The 20,649-nt window shown below is 40.5% G+C and overlaps 2 long non-coding RNA genes across 2 annotated transcripts in view; both read left to right on the forward strand.

Moving 5' to 3' along the window:
- The window catches only part of LOC111267686 (uncharacterized), a 68,950-nt gene that overhangs the window by 16,864 nt on the left and 31,437 nt on the right, over positions 1–20,649 (forward strand). The window lies entirely within an intron of this gene.
- Positions 10,243–18,858, forward strand: LOC111267685 (uncharacterized). Its single transcript, XR_002684779.2, has 3 exons — positions 10,243–10,380; positions 17,433–17,556; positions 17,719–18,858. It is a non-coding gene; the product is annotated as an uncharacterized LOC111267685 (long non-coding RNA).

Here is a 20,649-nt window from a genome sequence, read left to right on the forward strand (position 1 = left end):
AAGCTGATGTAATGGTTATAGAAATTGAACAAGACCGACACGAAGGCAAGATCGGATAATGAGCTCCTTGCCGAGATCGGCAAGGAGCTCATTATCCGCCACGAAACGAATTCTTTTTGAAAAAACTGGCCACAAAAAAACGCTCATTTTTTGGGTCTTATACGAACTGAGGCAAAAAAAAAAAAAAAATACTCGTTTGCGAAACTTTACGGAAACGCAGTGAGATTGAAACGTTTATAAAATGGTTAGTATTGGGTGATGAAGAGTAGATCACGAACGGCAATAATGTACGAAAAAACTGAGAGACTGAGGCCAAAGCAGCTGATAACAGGAGGGTGTTTGGTGGGATTGAAAGAGAGCGGTTCATTATGAGCGATTAATGTGTACCTCTACTGTCAATAATAACCAAATCTCAATACGTTTTTGAAAAAAATTGATCCGAATTACTGGGCAGAGCAGGCGTTGTTTTTCACCATAAAAATGTTAGACCGCGTACATTTTTATCTATCCGGGAAAAAATTAAAAGAACTTGGATCAGAAATCTTAATACATCCACCATACAGCCTATCAATCTATGTAGAACTCTCTTAAAAAATGTTGATCTAAGTTTGGATGAAGGCATACAAAGATCATTTGATACGTTTTTTCATATAGAAATCACAGAGGTTCTGCAATGATGAGATTATGGCGTTATTAGAGAAAAATGGCACAAGGTCATCAACGAAAATGGTCCATGTGAAATAGAAAAACAAAAACATTTGTTTCAATTTCGGCTTAAAAACAATCAATACTTTTTCTACCGTCCAATAGATCTTTCGCACTTACAAGAACCGCAAAGATTTCAAAAATGGATATTGTGTAAATTCCGCATAATGTACCAGTTGTAGAAAAGTGACAATAAAACTTGATTAAATAGGGATATTTTCGGAAAAGAGAAGCTAAGCGACCTTGGCAATACTTTTACGCACTGTTCTCATCCTCTCGTATACATTTAGGGGCTACTTACCTGTATGCGTTGCATTTGCAAATAATGCCAGTGTTATCGCTAGGAAATACAAGCAGAAAACTTAAACCAAAGTTGAAAACGACCGTCCAATTATTCAGGAGGTTTTAAAAATGGCGACGAAGAAATTAGGTGACAATGCTTTGTAAATGAACAAAGCGAACCTCTTACTCATATGGAATATGACTAAGGAAGGATCTTGACAGATTGTTGAGGATTTATCGCGACTTAACTTAGCCATAAAAACTGCTTATACGTCCTGCTTTCAGGAATGATATTGTATGACCCATTGCAAGTCTGAAAACTACGACAGTATGTTATTATTATTATTATTTTATTTTTCAATAAATAGAAAGGTTAGTAATTAAATAAATCGTACGTCTAATTCAGGGTTTTTTTTTTGTCAAAATTACCTTTACGTTTGCTTCGTTGATTTATGTTACGTGCACAAGGTCGGGCGTCTGACTGACTTGAACCAAGTACTGCTCAAGATCAAGTACATATTTCCGCGTAATGTACTGGTAATGCGTTGCTCCACAACTGGATTGTCATGTATGAGCACCATATCACAAGCTATGGGTTCAATATGGATTATGTAGAGCTTATTTACGCATGCACTTCGAACGGCCAATCCACTTAGAGTTTATAATGGCGTTTAATCCGCTGAGGGCAAACTAAGCTATGAAGTAGTCGCGTTTATCAATTTACCCAGGATAATCTCCATCCTGTACATCAAGTACGCCTATCCTTCCAAGCATAACAGCGCGCCTCCGGAATCATCTGTACATTTCGCATGTCGAGTTAATATACGGCTTAGTATGAAAAGGCACCGTATCGTAACGGGTTTAGGGCACAATACCTGTCATGCGGAAAAATCGTGGTATTCACTATGGTTCATTAGATATGCTAGGACAAAAATCTTCTGGTAGTTTGTTTGAGAGAAAGATGTTGACTGTTTAAGAGCCTTGATTTGAGCTCCATGCGAGTAACAGAAAAATAATTAGTGTAATAAAAAGAAAGAACTATAAATAAAGACTCTCAAATTGTCACAAGATTTTCGCTGCATCCTGTATTTAGTCGAGTCCAGATAACAGCTAGTTGGAATCTAGTTGATCGAACGGGGTCCCCCTCGGTAGCATATTTCCGATCTCTCGAATCTATCTTCAGAGCATTTAGGCACTAGATATGGATGAGGACTGAGATTAATATGAAGTAAACGTGCAGAATTCTTCTGCACCGCAAGTACTATAAGAACAGAGTTTAGAAAGGGGTCCTCGAAGCCAATCTCGCTCGTCGCCTAGAGACACACAACATTATTTGGCGCCGGGCAGGAACAGACAAATTTTTCTTAGCAGCGAAAAAGATTTGCTTGTGTATAAGCTGCTAATTGTGGAGTCAATGGGTTCCCGAATAGTTTGATATATCATGATTATGCAGTTAGCGAGTCTACTCTCTTATCTTGCTGTTTATCACAGCCGCGAGAGCGTTGTAACGGACTTTCGGTCTACTACAATTAAAAAAATTAGCAAATTTCAAGTTGTTGACAGCAAAGATCCGAATTAATTGTTTTGCCATACGGCAGAAACTCATAATGTACGATCTCTTTCTGTCAATCGTGTATCTGTGGGACACATTTTTCTCATACATACTAATTTTCATTGCTCAGTTTTGTTACGCTCTTGCAGAATTGGAATAACGGCTAAATAATATCCTTTGCGTCAATTCGTGTAGCACCTAAATGTCGGGCTTTTTTTTGTAGCCAACTTTTTTTTTCAAACGGTTTGAACCTGTATGGCGGTGGAGTTTCGATTGCTCTGCAACGTTATGGCTACCCACGTGTCGATGTTGCTTACTTTTTGTAATAAGCCCGTCAGCTTTTTCTGTAATCGGTTGACGACCACGAGGAGCGTCACGTAGATCTAGTTAACATAAAAGTAACGATAATGGATCTTGGGTAAAAATAGGACGATTTTTTACTGGACTAGGACTGGTTTGTTGTGATAAAACATATTTGATTTGTGTAGAGATTTGATTCATTTTCAAGGGGCTTTATCCTCAGTTTGAATACGGGCACCGTAACAATTTCGGCGCATCCACTATTGTCGCCACTCATATATAGAATTAAAGCCATCTAGCTAGAAAGCCGTTAATGCCTTTTCGATAAGCCGTGACAGTTCTATGTCCTATAGATTTAGGTTGATTTCGTAGTGCAATAGTTGTTATCCATCTTTCCTGTAGCCGTTTCGGCGTTACCGGTTTAATAAACGGCTTCGCTTTTCTATGCTTTCGGCTCACTAAACAAATCTGTTACCGACAAGTCGTAGCTTTTTAAACAATTCCAACGACGAGCAAACGCGACTTAGTTTATTTTAAACTAAACTGTGACTCCAAAGTAATCCAGCCAAAGAAAAACCGTTATACTTGTTCGACCCCACTAAACATTAACAATAACCGGCGTTCATACATCAGTGCAATCTGGCCAAAACATAGCGGTTCTCTTCAGACCGACCATTTTTAGATGGTAGTTTTTCAAGGGAATTATTTTCAGAGCTACGACCTGTAACACAAAAGCATAACAGGTATAGCAACCTGTTGTAAGTTCTAGCAAGACAGTGTTTTCTACCATAGCTGATCTCAGCTTTCGTACGACGCCAATGCCGACCCGAGGCGCGCGTATGACCTGAGATATGTAACCTTAAAGACACCGACCCCAAAAAAACGATGACTATTATTTAGACGACCCAACACACTAGCATTCTGTTGAATCGCTAGCGCGTTCCGCGGGCGTACAAGTACAAACCTCGATCCGTCTTGTTCTTACCTTTATGACAGCTACAGCATAGATGGAAGTGGAACTTTATATATATATATATATATTACCGTTGAACTACTGCTAGGCCGATCTCCGAACAGATCAGTTGATTGCGGTTACGTCCCAGCCTACTCGAAAGAGATCACTAAGTCTGCGATGTTTATCTTCAGATGCCTTTATTCTGTAACATATCTATACATATGTATATTAGATAATTGTAAGCTACGTTGTCCAAGAGCAAATTGTGCGTCTGCACAAGCCGGCTTATTCAATATCGCTTATTTGCATCGGATCTCTCCCGAGTTGTTAGATTATCCTTTGTTGAACTAGTGTGCAAAAAAAGTACACGGAGATGTTTTTCCAGCCGATGAGGCTTTCAATAGAAGGCACGAAATGCACACATTGTTTTAGACCTTTAACTGTTATAGGCTGAAGTACAGGTGAAGTGTGACCGATTTTGAGTTGATCTGGTCGCTGGGAATTAAAGCAGAGACCGACTATGGGTGAGCTGAAGTGACCTGTCTTAATACCTTCAGTACGGCCAATGAATATATCGAGGCGAAAAACGCCGTAACCATAACAATATAGCATGAAGGTTATTATTAGCAAATTGTTCAGCAAACATGTCCATCAATCTGACCTATTCATTGCTCTGATTAAATCTCGAAATACTTTCAAAACTTGTTCTGAATTAAGGAAGAAAACAACAAATTAACCAAAATGAATACAGTAAATTAACTTTTTCTGTGAAGTTGAACCGTTGAATTTAGTTCTGGCGATGGCATCTCTTTATTACAGTCAAAAGCCCCTTACGGCAGTATTCTTACAGCTTCGTATTATACGCGAATATACAAAAAAAACACTTATCAGTACAGATTTACGTTTTATTAGGTAAGGTTTATAACATTTTATAGATAGGTTATAACATTTTTGATCGAAAATCATGCCCCTTCAAACAATTTCAGTCTGAACGCGGTTTAACAAAACCTATAACAAGGTCGAGTACAGCGCATAGTTATCCAACGTCTGATCGTTGGATAAAGGAAAAAAATCAAGCAAGAAAATCATTCGAAGACTGAAGTGGAATACATTTAACTACCACATTAAACATAGCGTCACTGACTCTCGCTACATGAGTTACGTGACCTATTAGTAATTCCCAAGAATCTATTTACATTTTTTAAGCCGGGTCTTTTATGGTATCTTGCATCCCATTGGAACTATTACGGCTTAATTGGGCCCATAGCGCCTGCGCAGCCAATCAGGCTAAGTGTCATTTACCGATAAGATCATATCAATGGGAAAATTGCCAACGATATATTTCAGTGAGTGAGTGAGAGGTTAGATTTTATCTTGGTTATCCTTGTTAACCTTAAACTTGGGTATCCTTGGTTATCTTGGTTAAACTAATACCAATAGATAAAAATACATATCTTCAATAAAAATACGATGTATCCGGAGCCATTTGTGGCCGCATTGGTTGGCCGACCGATTGATAGTGCCCATTTTTGTATTAGAGAAATAGCTTTATTGAACGCATGGCATCATCACGGAGTACCTCGTTTACGCAAACGAGGATGCATCCGGTAAACTGGATCCTATATGAGCGCTAGGTAAGCTATTGTAGATCCTCTCAAGGATTGTATAAATTATTTCTATTTTCGGGGATATGTGAATAGATAAATCCGATATTGGAAAGTTATTCTAAATAACCAGTAAGCGGAAATGAGACCCTTGGGAAGGCATTGGTTCGGATTGAAACAATCTATCCTTTCGTAGCTTCAATGTACACGGGCATAAAGGCCCGTTGCTGAACAGTCTAAATGATTGCCAAAACAGTTACCAGTTGTGGCCAATGAAATTTCGACATCTCTACAATAAACACGATTTTCTAGTAGTAAACTTATTACTGGTCAGGGACTTGAAATAAACACGAAAAATAAAAACACAGCTTAATATAGCAACAAACATAATAAAAAAATCATAATAGTAATATTAATAACAATAACTTAGCATGAGTTGTCTGTTACACCTAAGACAGAAGTAGGCCTAAAAAAAATATAGAAATGAGTTTTGGGCCTTCATGAATATAATACTACGCCGCTGTCCAACTGGCCCTAAAGACCTAATTTTAGCTTAAATATCTTTAATTCACTAATCTACCTGAGAGTATCTACCTGAAACGTGCCTCATCCTTAAGGTCTCATGTACGTACTCCAGAGTTACTTATCTACTTCACTGCCAACCATACGACATGTAGTCCGAACGGTGAGCTAACATAATAAGACCACTCTCAAATATTCCTTGCATTGATAACTAAAGATTTTGGGATTAGGTTGAACTCAACGGTAAATGAATGGCATCTACAGTTTTCCAGAGTAACCACCGCGGCGATGTTTAGGACCCCGTTGAAGGACTCTAGGCTTCGTGTAGCGGCGTGTCACTCGCTTTCTTCGCTATCCAACGTATAGATTAATCTTCTTCTATTTCACATAAACTGGGTATACGTCTTAGGACAGAACTTGTCCTAACGGTTTCTAACCATTTTTCTAGCTAAGCCACCTAAGCGCAAGTAACGCGGCTCTGTTTTCAGATATATGTGAGCCGTTATGTATGTACAGTAACTAGTTCTATATAGATATTAAAGTACAACGTTGAAGACTATAGAAGGCGAGTGTTTATAGGAGAAATCCTCCCAGCTGAATCGCACTAGCCAAAAAACGATATCCCACAAGGCACAATAACAATAATGATCCGTCTCCAATCTGATTGAAAAAAACTTTGCCATCTGCAGGGGGTTGGTAGCCTGCATTAGCTAGGAGCTCAATAGAACTGTTGTGCATTTTTTGTCGTGCGCCTCGTTGTTTGTGTCACTAAATCGCGAATTGACGCATTCACACGGACAGAACTAGAGCATTTGCCATTTTGTGCAAGCTGATAGCTATAGCAAAGTAATAATGGATGTTGGCCTGCAACTTCGAAATGTAATCGCAGCGCCTACTGCGAGTTAAAAAATAATGCCGGTAAACAGCAGGACACTGCGTATGTTAGGACCGAGTGCTGCGACGGACATTCAAACGTCAAAATGCTAAGTGACTGATTCTTGTGGTATCCTTCTTGTTCGATGGGTCTAGACCACAGTGTTTTCATACATCGAATCTTGACAACCACTCGATGTCATGTGATTGGGTATTGTTTCCACGTAAAGACGACATTGGGTTCATTAAATACAAACGAGTATTCTGGTTTTGTTAGAGTGAAATACTATCTCGTTACTGTGTATAGGCACGCGCGTAACATCTCAATTTGACTCGTTGATGTGGGTAGATCGGGTCTTCTTTGGTTCTACCAATGTGTACAGGTTGAAATATTACGTACCAGGCTGATTCGGGTAGTTGGTCAAGTCATCATCAACGCTATATCTAAATATACGAAAGGCAATTGCTTGTAGGCCATATCGCTTGGCATCCCTAACAGAGTGTGAATTTGATCAACTACAAAGGTCATAGTAGTAAATATACAACTAAATTCTAATTAGCCCGCTTATTTCCAATTAAGCCGTAACAATAACAAACCTATCACGTGCTCTCATAAGGTGGCCTTGCAGGCCAAAAAATACGTTAAGAGCCCTCCCCGAATGTATTTTCGCCCCTCGTAACTCAACTCGGTAACAGTTATGAGATTTAATTTAATGACATTGAATAGACCTAAGTGAACGTATGGCACAGTTTATAGTTACCCCACAAAACTATGCATACATTTGACAGTTTTTCGTTGTTCCCTCTTGTAACGTCAATTAGGTGCGTTGTTTTTTCTGTTGTAGGCTGTCGAGCGCCTGAAAGGACGAAGTGTGTCTACGGCCGGATTCGAACTTAAACATCGCCACATGTCCCCAAGTTCTCGCGGGGATACTAAATCAATACAGGCATTGCTGAACAGCCTGCCAGAGCTGAAGCTATGTAATACATATCCAGTCTATGGGTCGTATGTATCTACGTGCTGGCGAATCATTTCTGCCTAAATTTGTTTATGCTCTTGTTTGTGCAAGTCGCCTATAAACGTTTAGACGGTTACGGGGTGAAAACTTGGTCGCGTGTACGAATTAGGGCAGTAGAAACAGAAAGATTTGTTTGCGGAAGCAAACTTAGAAGTGGGCCTTGGTGGGCCTAGTGACGAAATTCGAACGTTACCCAGCCACCGATTGACATTCTCAGCATATGTATATAATGAGGTTGGAAGAGTTACTTAATGAGGGAATCAAGCTGGCTTGCTGACCAATTACAGAAAGCCGTAAACCGCGTACAGCACAAGCAAACGAAAAAATATATAAGCTTATAGAAGGGAATCCCCTCGGTCCTACATTCAAATGCGCCTTCGAGCGGATGACTGATTTACGAACGATTTACGTTGTTTACGTCATTAGCAACATTGGATACTAAACGAAACGTTATTACGTCGAATTAAACAGCCGAGTAGAGACATTTGTACCGAAACAGCTTTGTGGATGCAGGCAGGCCCCAAGGATGACTTTACACTTGAATTGCTGATGCCTTATTATTGTTGGTAGTTATTGGACGCACAACCCCTGGCCGTCACGGATGTCTGTTTTGGTTAAATGATTAACAAGATGAACCCCAAGCTGTTTCTTCGAAGAAAGCACTACAACTCACGTCTTGTTAAACACAACGTATAAACCTAGACCCGTGCACTACCCACGTTCACGTGATACCGTATCCCATAAGATAAATGATTAACTATATAGAACAAATATTTCGAGGACCTGCCGGTACTATTGTAGTTAAAAATAACTTCGAACGGCTGGTCCCTTCCAGCATGAATCAAAGCGCGTATCGATATCGGTAATATCACTTGACAATAAGTATATGCTCGTTCCATTAAAATCAAAAATAATAGCATTAATAACAGTAGTACTGAAACCAACATGTTAGCTAACTTTCTTACACATGCTGTTGCTTTACTGACGATAACTAGCAACATTTACACACAGTCAGACATACGTACAGGCAAATATGCGTTCTGCACTTGGTGTAGGCGTAGGCGTATTCATTTATAGGTTGTCCTACTGCCGTGTTGTCCGGCCTTTTCTTTATATACCCCTTTTTTTGTTAGTTTCTTGTGTCTCATTATTACCCGAAGTTGCGACCTACCCGCATCATTCGCATGCACGTTAGCTCCGATGGGGCAACCAGCTTTCTTCGTGAAACAGTGATGTTAGTGATTATGCTCCTTGCACGGCTCTCCCGGATGGCTTCGCCACTCAGTCTGGACACGTGACGACACTAAACCCCCGTTGTAATGGTTCCACTGATCCCAGGGTGGATGCCGCTTTTGCTGCTGTTGTTACTAGTTTGGCTATGAGCAACTAGAGCCGCTGGTGACCCGCTCCTTCACGAAGACCCGAATCTCCGCTGCCACGACTTCGCATGGAAGTAGTTGCAGTGGAAAGAAACTCGGTGCGGGCGACGAAAGGTGGAGATGTACCGAGCTGGAAGCGTGCTTTTGGGCTAAGGATGGGATTTGTGTCATTTCTGTAGTAGCCGACGCTACCATCGTCGTTGTTGTCGTGTGGCGAGCATATCAGTTCTGAGAAAGTTCGTCAAGCGACCCAGCACCAAGCGCTGACGTTGCCTATCTGGCAGACGCAGCAGACGAATGAAAGAAATTAAAAATGCGAAAGGTCAGCAAATATCCATCTTTGCAGGGACATAGCACTAAAAGAGCATATATATACATATATACAGCCACGTCTTTCAAAAGAAGGGTGCCTCGTTTACATTGGTTCACTGGTTTAACCCTATCCGAGTTTGTTCCAGTATGCACAAATAATATGCACGTCTCATTTGGTTAACCTAATCTGTTGTGGGAAATGTGCTCATATAATACGAGCTGATTGAAAGCAGCAGTTTTAATATCTGCACGTGATGCATACGTTTGTATGCGCATCTCCGCAATGCGTGCCTAGCGTTATGAATGAATGTAGTAAAATTTGGTATTGCTATTTGTGTAACAGATGATATAGGAAAGGTATGATCTACCTGCTTCTGTTTAGTTATAATACGACCGATGCCATTATTATGATTATTGTCGTTTCTGTTTAATATCACAATAACATTTTCTTTCGGTGATGACCTCTAGCCTACTACTGGATGATGTTGAAGTACTTGAGGTTTCACGTATGGTTGTGCTACGTATTTCCACAGCCAAAGCTTTCAATTCCGCTGTTAAAAAGATATCCGATGCTCCTAATTGCCTTCTTCATTTATTTACCAAACATTTGTACGACAATTTTCCACTTCGTACAAATTCTTGGCCTGTTTAGACGCCTTCAACGAGTAATAGTTTATAGAATATTAGTTTTTACAACAGCTTTGTTCGCCTTCTCTTATGTCGCTTATGTCTTAGGTCGCTCCCAACCGGAACTACGCAGTGTCATAACTTAGCAAATCGTGTCTTATGATCCATTGAATATTTCCACAGACCGTGTGAATGTAAACCGGACGACGTACTCCTTCCAGAACTTCCTGCGTCTCTTTCGGATATCTTTGTAAGCATCGCTTCTGCCTTGCAGCCTAAGGCAATACATAAAAAGTACGTTACTCTAGCCCTTTCAATATGATCAATCACGGGTAGACTACCCGTTACGTTTTCGGATCTAGATTACTCTTCTCAGCCGTCTACAATGATATCCGATAATATCAGCTACGTTAGGGTCAGGACTATTACGTTCCTGTATGTTGGAAGTTTCTCACCAATTGCTCCAAAGGATCTTGCCATTCGAAATGTTCAAGTTCTCGGTTTTTAATAATTTCCTTTGTGGTTCCAAGCTAATGTGGCACATTAGCTTGAACCTTTTCTTTCGAGACGAGGGTTTCCCTTCCTGCTTAATAATTTAACTTAATTGATGAAATACGTTCAAGTTATATTCAATTAAATGCACGGACGAACCTAGGAATGGCTAGGACGACTACTGTGTAGGGATTTAGCTTGCCGAAAAACGCTATCGCACGAACGACATGTGGCAAGATTAAAATTTATGCTAACGTAATAAAAACCTCTGTAACGTATACCGTCGCTGCCAAATAAGGTGGGTATGACAAGTCGAATGTTGCATTTTAAAAACTAGATCATCCTATTTTACCGTTATTGTACGGTGAAGCTTAACCATGGATGTGTATCAAATGGTAATCGCTCGTTTGGCAAATGCTTGCCAACGCGGAATGCCGTTATCTTTTACAGAAACGACAAATAGTTCTAATATTTATTATGGGTTTTGTTGTTTTATTTGATTGAGTTTATCTATTTCAAAATAAAATATGTCGGATAGCGGGCTGAGTGCGCAATTCCAACAACAGCAGCTGAACCGGGCTGCTGCATGGCCAAGTTATTTTGAAGCTAGGATGTCCCACACTCCAATCGTTGTGAGATAGAACTATTTCATCGCCGCATCTCGACGATCCGGCAGACGTTAGCTCCAAGTTATTGAAATAGAGTCAAAAAATCTTACGATCACACAGGAGTTTCGTAGCGGCCGTTAACAACTGTTGGTGAATCTCCAATAGTCTTAATGACAAACATAGGGGCATCGGTCGCGGCACAAATTACTGGTGCGACCTTTATACATACATAGATATATAGCAGTAATACAGCAGCCCACAAATCCGCATTGCTTGCTCTCCTTTTCACAATCTGAAGGAGCTTTTTTGGACCAGCGCCATTTTTTTTCTTAGAATGTAATTTCCCTGTTCCATGCTTGACCGGTTGTCTGGTCTTATCCAAAAAGACAGATTTCCACCGCTGCCACCAAATCATAAAGGCCTAGACCATTGGTTGGTGACTATCAAGATATGAATGAATTTTTATGCCAAGACTAACAGCTATTTATTGTTTACTTTTTTTGGCTGCAGAAGGAAGCTACTAAGCAAACTATTAGATACGAACTAACCCGGCGCGATGTTTGGCTAACCCCTTGTTTTCCAAATATAAAAGCTATGGACAAACGGCACTTTTGATGGAACCCCCTTAGCGGAAAAGACATTTTGTCCCATTGGACTAGTTATGGAGGAACACATATCGAGTTGTTACAACTTATTAAACTTTCACCTTACAATAGCTTATCATATCTATTTTGCTTTACGTTGAAGGTCGCAGTTACCAAAATAATATCCTTGAAATAATCGTCTCGAAATAATTAGTATGAAAAAGGACGCTGTATAAAGGCGACTGTTCTTAAGACTGGGAGTTGTTCCCATTTGACTTAATACTACAGATAGAAAAAGTATTGACGCTTGGCCTAATTGGATGGTTCTGAAAATATGACCAATCGCGTCGGGGTGGCGCTGGCATCGTTTAAAAATTGGAACTTAGCAGTATCAGACGTGGTAGTGGGCAAAGATGAGAGAACAGTCAAACCGTTCGCCGAACTGGGGACGTCCGAGAAATACTCCGAGAAATACGTTGTAGCTAAAGGACGGGCCAGCTCTCAATGAAGGGAACAATTGTGTTTCAGAATTAACCAACGTTCATTGCGTAGAATTTGCGAGTTGTCAAAAAAATATTAGCCGTCTTCCTAGCTAGTCAAACAAGAGTAGCAACAGTGGGGGATGTGCTAGAACTGTTGGAATATCTTTACTTCTTACAACAGAGCATTTTAAAAATAAACTAAATGTGTTACGATGAAGATACAAATACTGCCCAGGTTTATAACATTTCTCTTATGGGTTATCAACTCGACTCGTTATCGGTAAATGGCTTTAAGATATTTTCTCATTTTCGTTTGAAGAATTTCGATGCGACTGAGACAGATCAGTTACGAAAAACATTAAAAAAATCATACAAAAAGTTAAGCGAGGTTAAGTAAGAGAGTAAGCGAGAGTAAGTCCGTCACATTTCCAACAAACTAGACATTTACTAGCGAACGATCTCGGGTTATTTAAAGAAAGTTAGCTAGGTTGGAAAAAAAAAGAAGTTCGACGTCTGGGTACCGCACGAACTTCTTCGTTTTTCTACGAACGAACGCAGAGAAAGTTTCCTCGATCGTGCTTTATCTGCGATGCTCCACGGAAACGCGACAAATTCCAGCCGTTGCTCAAAGCGGTTGATTATATGTGATTAAAAGTAGATCATATGTAACAATAATGTGTAAAAAATTATCGTCCAAGCGAAGGAAAGCTCCACAATCCGGGGCAAAACCCTGCCTGGCGCCAAAGAAAGTGATGCTATGCGAAAGAAACTCGGTATTATGAGCTGCTGCCATCTGGCAAAACTATTCATTCGGACCTCTACTCTCAACAATTAGAAAAATAACAGGAAGAAAACTGTCAAAAATAACGTAATCCTCCTTGACGACGATGCCACACCACATACATGCTAGCTACCCAGGAGGAACTGAGAGAAGTTCGATGGGAAATTTAAATGCGTCCGCTGTACAGCCTGTGTCCAAGAAGTTCCACAATGATAGGATTATTATGATGTTATCAGCTAAGATGGCGCATATCTAGTTCAGCAATATTATGTGAAATATATATAAAAATATTTGTCTTACTGTCAATATGTTTCCACGATCAAATATATATATATACATACGTACCAGATATGCTGACTTAATTTGAGCGTGCATTGTCACTAATTACTGAACAAACTCCCGATTCAATAGGAGAAGATAGGCGATAGTATCTGTTAGTGTCATTCAGTCGGTGACCTAGATTGTGACGAAAAGTTTGTTAGTTGCCCGACAGGCCCCATTACGTATCAACAGCGCTGTTTGGGATGGGGTCAAGATTTTATTTTACTACTTCTGGGCATTACGATCAGCTCCAGGAGATAAGAATTTTATAAAGACATTGTAGTCACGTTAGATCTATTTTAGCTTGCCCCACGAGTCTCTGCCACAGAAGTAAACTGTCGTATACGTCACTGTCTAATATACAACGTAAACCCTGTATCAATGTATCTGTAGATTGGTCAGATTTTTGGGTAGAAGAGTTTCAGCTGGGTCAAGGATAATTTTTCCAATCAGCTTATCATGCAATATGCAGGTTGGATTAGGTTAGATAGTATTTATTAATATTTAATTAGTATCCATTAGAGAAGCCTTGTCATAGGTTGCGTTATTACCGACCGCGGGAGTATTGACGTAAAGACGTTCCGATTGGCGCAAAAAGGATAACAATTGGCTTAGCAAATTAACAGCAGAGTAATGAGATAACAATGCTAAATTTCATAGATTTTATAGACCTTACTATAAAACAGTGGTATCAAGGATGTCGCCTACGAATAGATTTTTACCTGATTGGCTCTTTCAGCCTGCCGTTCGCTAATACCCTATGTGCTAGAGACCGTCTGCTAGCATGAAATATATGTGGGATGGTCTAGGTTCGAAACCAGGGGTAGGTTCGCTTTGTGTTGAGAGATGCCAGCCGTTTGAAACAGTGCTCAATGGCAGTATGGGGCTGAAGACTCAAAACATGCGGGTGTTACAATAGGATGGCACTATATTTTCGTCAGCCAAACGACAAATTACATACAATTATCCCAAAATCATGCTTCTTCAATTTTTCTTTGTTTTGTTGCAATGTTTTCCTTTGAATTAATTTCGATCGTATTTTTTAAAATTCTATATCAATTTTACGTTAATCTCTTATATTCGCAGGGTCTTTACTTATGAAGTGCTGATAATACGGCATTTTGAAAACCGGTATACCCATTACAAGCTTCGAATCTAAGACAAACAGCTCTGACTGACACAAAATAGTGATTTCAGGCTTATAAAGCAAATAATTAGTTTTATAATGATAGAACTTGGCCATTGATAAACGACAAACCGGGAGAATAAGACAATGCACGAAAATCGCGGATTTTATATGATCCATTGGGCTTGGTATAAAAAAACATTAAGACAGTTTTTTTAACTTCGTTGCCCTTTAAAAGTGGCGAGATTTTCACGCGGTTGAAAAACAGCATCCTAGTAAGGATGATGTAAGAATTGGTGTAGTATTTACGGTACCTATATGTTTCTGGTTCGTTTGACATCTTTCGTTCGATCTACATAAACCATTGTGATTTAGATTGTTTCGGCTGTTTGATGAAGCTTCTCGATTCTGGACAATTCAATCTGTCAAATATCAATAATGTATACTATGTCAACTTTGCTTCTGTTTATGTTTATCAACTCAGACGACGTCATAGTCACTGTAATAAACCTGAACAAAAGTGTGAACTCTTCGAAGATCGGCTTCGATTCTCACTCTTCGGCTTCTGGCCGGACTCAATTCCCAACGCCCTATTGTTGGTCATGTTGGAACCATATTTGCTACATGACGAGTGCTAAGCATAGTGAGCTCAAGCTAATAGTAACATTTCGCATACATCATAAACAAGGAAAGTCCTTGCTAAGTATTTACCATTGAATTTCTAATAAGATCTCGTTTTATCCATGTCTGCTGTCGACAAGAGCGAGTTAGTATACTTCCGGTAATAATATACAAACATGGCAAATCTACTATAAATACCTGAAAAAATTTGTGGACGTAATGAAGGAATCTTCTCAGCAACATCTATTCGTGTTGATTTCTTTTGTCCGTATTGACCAACGATGCTCGCTTTTGTAGATGCCATCTGCTACCACGATCACACCATTTCCGTTCCAGACAGCTCCTCTATTTAGTGCCAGCAACAACAGCGACGTTGCCTCTCTATGTGTACGCGCTCTTCCTATGTGTACTAGAACGTCTTTTGCTAGACTTCAACACATAGTCTTCTGTCAACTCTATTGTCCACGCACGATACACGTACACGCGATTGGAGAAAGACATCCCAAAGTGTCCGTACGTAAAGCTCTATGCTTTCAATTTCTGCCGAGTCTAATCTATCATATGCAAATTGGCTGATTGCATATATTCGAGGAGTTAGCAGTTCCGGGGAGGAACGGCCTTGGGGCCGCGTCAGGGGGAAAGGTTTGGCAGAGATTTAACGAGAGAGCCATGGGGTTCCGGCCTTCCCCGAATTCAGCGACGTTTGAGAAAAGTTATTGATGCGGTACGGGCGGACGCGGCAACTAATATCCAAGCGGCAGTACTATTAGTAACAGTAGATAGATAAGCAAGCAAAAAACTGACGCGTTGGATCGGGTTTACCAGCTTCGCTCTGGTGAGCCGATAATGGCGTTATTTTCCTGAATCAAAGTATTCATTTCTTGAATAGGTGCGTCGGTAAGATGGTTACTGGTGCTTCCTTAGCTGGTTGCCCAATTTTATAAGCAGTGGAACTGCACAGAGACGGGTGATGGCGATGTGACAGAAGGAAAGGTGCATTTCTCCGAAACTCTTACGTTGTTATGTAATGGTGATATGAAAGCGGTTGATGATGCATTAGGGCTCACTTAGAGTATACCAAGATTATAGGTCCATTCATTGACGACCTAATTTATTCCGTATACATTCGTTATATTCCAATTAAATTATTTCTAACAGCGCGAATGAATAACTTCTAAAGGTTTCTGTTAGTGACACAAGTTCGTCAGTGCGCTCTATATTTGCCATATAAACTCATTATTATAGTGAATAGTCAGAGAGCCCGAAGAGACAGTCAAATATCGAAGTGATGCAGTCATCTCTTGCCTTAATGGTTGATATTTACTTGTTAATGAAATGGGTTGTGTCACTCAATAACATACATACAGTATCAAATTTTATAACAAGTTATATTGAATTACATAGTTTGCTGTATAAACATATTTTTAATGAATAAATGTTACATACATAGTAAAAATGATAGCTTAACGGCTCAGATGGTTCCGGCGTCGAAGGTTAGGTACGGCAGCGGTGAGGCTCTGACGCCTGCCGTAAAACAGATGGTGCACGTAGACTAGCACGAGCGCCTAACATGCACGCACCCCGATACAGGGTCGGAGCCTTTCTACAGATGAACATACTGCTTTAAAAGCGATACGGTTAATCACAAATAAGCTTGATGCCCCCAGGGTCGGCCGTTCTTCGCTATGGTTTTTGGACGCCAGGCATTAATACCAACCGACGTTGTCTGCGGGGACATTCGCGTCGTCGTATTCAACGTACCGCCGAAGAACGAGTTTGGCGTTAGCGATAGCCTAAGTTAAGCTAAACTGTCTAGTAATCAAGCGAGCTTTTAAGTTAAAGGTCACAACATAAACGGGACTGATATTGTCTCTTGAGTTCCGTTGGACCATTTCGTTCCTTAGACTACTTCGTGTCCCTCAATGGAACGCCCGTGAGTTTCAAATAGTCGTAAACAGCAGCATGATTCGCATTATAGCAGCAGGTCGTTCGTTTCTTCGACTTCAAAAGAAGGCAATGAAGTTTGTCGTTGTTGTCAGCCTTGATTCGGACGGGGGGTAAGGAAACTTCAAACATCGGCCATACCCCGGAAATTCAAATTCCGAAAAAAGGTTAATGGCCAAGAGTACAAGGTGATGTATTCTTATAAATCTATCCGCCATCCAGTAGCGGCATCAAACCAGCGCGCAGTAGCGTTTTTTAAATGGGAAGATTGCAGGAGTGACTGGAAGGTCTGTCTCCTGGTGCATGCGTTCAGTTTAACTTCCAATACGAATATGTATTACAGGTGCTGGTTCAGATATTGGTCCTAATGATGAACAGAAAAACGTTTCGTAATGCATCCAGAATAGGCTAGATGCTATGGCTCGTTTTAGTGTATGTTTGCAGAAGACTTGTCAAAAGGCAAAGCCGTAAGTTTATAGCAAAAACATCGGATATTAGCATTCTACCTTGTGGCATAGCATTTTTCTGTATGCTTTATATATACATATATGTTTATGCCCACAGATTATGATATTCAATTCACTATGATGTCTATTAATAAATAAATAAAGCTAGAATTCGTTCCGCAGCTATTACAGGGTTAGTTGCCCCCACTTACTCGAAGCCTTATCTACAACTGTGCTGGACATCATCTGCCGTTCGTTTGCTATTGTATATATACTCGGATTGGACACGTGATGGGGTTTGGTCGTCTGGGTTTATTCGACGATAGCTCCTAGTGTGACGACGGTATAATCGTTGACTGTCGAAGGGCAAGCAGCTTCGTTTGTCGTCGGTGAACTATGGCGCGCGTTGACTACTATAATATGTATTATAATTCAACTTATTCTTGTAAATATTTCTATCTTCTACTTTACGGAAATAGATGGAATATCTAATGGTAATGTCACTGAATAATATGCTTTGTAGAGGCAACTTAACATGTACGTATACATCTATCTAATGTTCATGAATGAACTAAATCTATTGGATAGTAGTGATACAAAAGAAAACCGTGCGGCAATCTAAGTGACATGGCCACTTCGAAGACTCGATTGGCTGCCGCGCGCAGACAAAATATCGCTAAAAAAAAAAAAAAAAAAAAAGCGATCGCAATACTTAGTTATAAGGGACGCGATTCAACTATGGGATCTATAGTATATATGACCATGATATCAATCGAAACAGCAGCAGCTCAATACAATATCGTCAGCCGTGGGCAAAGTAGATCGTTATCGATGTTGTTAATATCACCAGTTATCTATGTTTAAAAATTCTATAAATCTGCTAAAATGTATGCGTCACATTGTTATTATTTCACATAGAAGACAGACTATTTACTACGACGACTATTACTGTTATTATTACAATTGTGTTTTACCAGTGCACGTTAAAATTGAACGGTAGAACAAAATCTTCAGCAAACGTCATATGATCGTAATGTATACCACTGACTGATCGATTAGTTAAGGCTAGTTATGCTCGTGTAACGTGTTTAAGTGCCTTCTCTCTGGATAAGTGTTCACCGCACATTTTGCGGTTGGTGCAAACGTGGACAAAAAACCTACTTGATAAAAATCCTAATTATCTCACAGACTACAAAACTATGGTTAGTATAATCTTATATAATAGTGAAATGTTTCGAAAGCTGTGTCCGTCGCTATTTTGGACGGCCTGCGGCGTCTTCCGGACTCGAACCTTGATCCCATCTCACTGCCTAAAATTAATGTGTAGCTACGCGGCATTTCGACTGTTGTGGTGGTTACGTCTGCCATAAAACACCTATTTCTAAAACCGGATAGAGGCGCATTGTTTTTTTAGTACTATACGTCGTACTGCTATATGAGAATGCATGTTTTTTTTTTTTTTTATATTTATTCCTACGAGATTTAGTGTTCGAACTAACAGACATCGAACGAGAAGAGCTCTAACAAACTGTCATGGCAAACAGGCTAACAAGCGTTATACTGCGTTGATCCAATGCATCTGACATGAATCGTAAATTGTGTTTGTTTTCACCAAACTTGTAACAAACACAGACTAGATAGATGCATCCAATAGAGATATATATCGAAAGTTTATACCTGGGCTTGTTCTTTGAGAAACTCTCGCAAGCTATTATTGTGTATCTACGTCTGCTTTCGATACACTAACCGTCGCCGAAAATGAAACCGACGGCGGGGCGTTAATCATATTGCTTTGCTCTATCGGAATTACAGCGTAGGTTTACCGGTTCATCGATACCCTAGCCCGATACATTTCTTAGAATACCTCTCTGCGTATTCCCAAGCTCCAGCTCCAGCTCCAGTCCACCACCACCACCTTCACAAAATAGATCTCTCTAGATGTCAGATGGTCTTCGTCTATCGCTGACAGCTGAGGGAACTCGGCAAGGCCTTCGACAGCGTGGTCCAGCGGTCCCACGCGCAGAGATTAGATCAACGGCTATTCTGATCCTTCTGTTGCCGACTAACGTTTACCTTACGAAGCTTTAAGCTCCTTTCGCTCTTCGCACTTCTCGTAGATGTCCCTGTGACAATAGAACTGACACCTACAGCAACGCCGGGCCGGGCCAGAGGCCGATCTCATCACCACCGCGATGGACGAGACTAGCCAATGATCCCTTTCATGATTCGTCTTTCGCATGCCCAGCCCCAAAAATGTATAGGCCGATTTGCCAATACCTCTCTGTAGTCTTGTACATACACACACCCAGAGTCACTCAGAGAATCATTTTCTTCGTGACGTTGCCACGAAGATGTGCGTTTCCGGAGTCACGCTCCGTTGACAGCAGTGATGGTAGCCTAGGCATGCGCTTTCATAGTTCCGTTCTGCATCGCCTGCTTTACTTATTCGTCATCTTCGTGGGTCAACGGCAATGCGATCGTTTCGTTCTGCCGCGTTAAACACTCCTCCTTTCAACCTCCTGGGAATCCATGATGGGGGTTGAAGGAAAACGGGTAGGAATAGAGAAATGAAATCGCCAGAATGCAAAAAAAATTTTCGCTTGCCCGTTACAACTAATCCGGACAAAATGTCCTCCAGCGAACCTGAAGTAACTATCGTTGAAATGATCGAAGTAGTCCCAAGGGGAATGCCTTTATGGCCGTGGATTTTCAGTAAGATGTCTTGACCGGCTTCTGTGAGAGCTAACCGAAGTGGTGTTGCATGACGACGCTCACTAGAAACAAACAGGTGTAATTTGAAGAACTATGAACAACTGAATTCGGGTCGACCTTGCGACAGCTACAAGCTATGAACGGTAAGCAATGTAATCCCAGAACACGGCTCTAGCGGAACAGAGGCATCGTTAGCAGTGTGCTAATGTTAAGCTAACCCGAGGGGCATTGCTATAGAACGCATGCTTAAACGCCCTTACAGAAACCAAAAATGCGTCAGGAGACCATCTCTACGAATACGGAAGCACACGTTTTCATTTAACACGTGACTTTTGCTACTCCTCGGAGGTGAATTTACCTACATTTTTTTCAATGGTTCGTATCTCTCGAGTTTTTTTACTT

The sequence above is a fragment of the Varroa jacobsoni genome, unplaced genomic scaffold (genome assembly GCF_002532875.2).
Source record: "Varroa jacobsoni isolate VJ856 unplaced genomic scaffold, vjacob_1.0 scaffold_1209, whole genome shotgun sequence".
Taxonomy (NCBI): Eukaryota; Metazoa; Arthropoda; class Arachnida; order Mesostigmata; family Varroidae; genus Varroa; species Varroa jacobsoni.